This window comes from Oncorhynchus nerka, unplaced genomic scaffold (assembly GCF_034236695.1).
Source record: "Oncorhynchus nerka isolate Pitt River unplaced genomic scaffold, Oner_Uvic_2.0 unplaced_scaffold_933, whole genome shotgun sequence".
Classification (NCBI taxonomy): Eukaryota; Metazoa; Chordata; class Actinopteri; order Salmoniformes; family Salmonidae; genus Oncorhynchus; species Oncorhynchus nerka.
The window spans coordinates 80,050-82,500 of record NW_027040373.1 but is presented as its reverse complement, the minus strand read 5'-3'; positions in this window follow the sequence as shown (position 1 = coordinate 82,500).

The following is a 2,451-nucleotide window of genomic DNA, read 5'->3' as shown; positions in this document are numbered from 1 at the left end:
AGCAAAGATAAGTACCAGAGAGATACAGAGGAAAGATAAGGAGAGATACAGAGGAAAGATAAGGACCAGAGAGATACAGAGGAAAGATAAGGACCAGAGAGATACAGAGGAAAGATAAGGACCAGAGAGATACAGAGGAAAGATAAGGACCGGAGAGATACAGAGGAAAGATAAGGAGAGATACAGAGGAAAGATAAGGACAGATAGAGAGGAAAGATAAGGACCAGAGAGATAGAGAGGAAAGATAAGGACCAGAGAGATACAGAGGAAAGATAAGGACCAGAGAGATACAGAGGAACGATAAGGACCAGAGAGATACAGAGGAAAGATAAGGACCAGAGAGATACAGAGGAAAGATAAGGAGAGATACAGAGGAAAGATAAGGACCAGAGAGATACAGAGGAAAGATAAGGACGAGAGGGATACAGAGGAAAGATAAGGACCAGAGAGATACAGAGGAAAGATAAGGACCAGAGAGATACAGAGGAAAGATAAGGAGAGATACAGAGGAAAGATAAGGACCAGAGAGATACAGAGGAAAGATAAGGAGAGATACAGAGGAAAGATAAGGACCAAAGAGATACAGAGAAAAGATAAGGAGAGATACAGAGGAAAGATAAGGACCAGAGAGATACAGAGGAAAGATAAGGAGAGATACAGAGGAAAGATAAGGACCAGAGAGATACAGAGGAAAGATAAGGAGAGATACAGAGGAAAGATAAGGACCAGAGAGATACAGAGGAAAGATAAGGACCAGAGAGATACAGAGGAAAGATAAGGACCAGAGAGATACAGAGGAAAGATAAGGACCAGAGAGATACAGAGGAAAGATAAGGACCAGAGAGATACAGAGGAAAGATAAGGACCAGAGAGATACAGAGGAAAGATAAGGACCAGAGAGATACAGAGGAAAGATAAGTACCAGAGAGATACAGAGGAAAGATAAGGAGAGATACAGAGGAAAGATAAGGAGAGATACAGAGGAAAGATAAGGAGAGATACAGAGGAAAGATAAGGAGAGATACAGAGGAAAGATAAGGAGAGATACAGAGGAAAGATAAGGACCAGAGAGATACAGAGGAAAGATAAGGAGAGATACAGAGGAAAGATAAGGAGAGATACAGAGGAAAGATAAGGACCAGAGAGATACAGAGGAAAGATAAGGAGAGATACAGAGGAAAGATAAGGAGAGATACAGAGGAAAGATAAGGAGAGATACAGAGGAAAGCTCCTCTCCTCTCCTCTCCTCTCCTCTCCTCTCCTCTCCTCTCCTCCCACCTCTCCTCTCCTCTCCTCTCCTCTCCTCTCCTCTCCTCTCCTATCTCTCTCACTCCCTCTACAGTCATCATCTGAGTCCTCTCCTAGGATTAACAAACGGGGCCTAGTTAAACCTCTCTCTCTTCTCACCCTACATTCTCTCTCTGCTCTGCTGTCAGCTCAGCCTTATCAGCAGCTTTCTGATTGATTAAAGTAGGACGTGCTCTGCAGATCAATCTGTCCTGACACACATAGAGAGAGAGGGGTGAGGGAGAGAGAGGGATGAGGGAGAGAGAGGGATGAGAGAGAGAGGGGGATGAGGGAGAGAGAGGGATGAGAGGGATGAGGGAGAGAGAGGGATGAGGGAGAGAGAGGGATGAGGGAGAGATAGGGGTGAGGGAGAGAGAGGGATGAGGGAGAGAGGGGGATGAGGGAGGGATGAGGGAGAGAGGGAGGGAGGGAGAGAGAGAGAGAGGGAGGGAGAGAGATGAGGGAGAGAGAGGGATGAGGGAGTGAGAGGGATGAGGGAGAGAGAGGGATGAGGGAGAGAGAGGGATGAGAGGGGTGAGGGAGAGAGAGGGATGAGGGAGAGAGGGATGAGGGAGAGAGAGGGATGAGGGAGAGAGAGGGGTGAGGGAGAGAGAGGGATGAGGGAGAGAGAGGGATGAGAGAGAGAGAGAGAGAGAGAGGGATGAGGGAGAGAGAGGGGTGAGGGAGAGAGAGGGATGAGGGAGAGAGAGGGATGAGGGAGAGAGAGGGATGAGAGGGATGAGGGAGAGTATATTTGACCTCTCAGCTTCCCTATCAAATCTAAAAATCTCAAATAGAAAACTGAAGAAAATTAAAAATAATGACAAATGGTTTGATGAAGAATGCAAAAATCTAAGAAAGAAATTTGAGAAACCTGTCCAACCAAAAACATAGAGACCCAGAAAACCTGAGTCTACGCCGTCACTATGGTGAATCACTAAAACAATACAGAAATACACTACGGAAAAAGAAGGAACAGCACGTCACAAATCAGCTCAATGTAATTGAAGAATCCATAGACTCTAACCACTTCTGGGAAAATTGGAAAACACTAAACAAACAACAACACGAAGAATTATCAATCCAAAATGGAGATGTATGGGTAAACCACTTCTCCAATCTTTTTGGCTCTATAACAAAGAATAAAGAGCAAAAACATATACA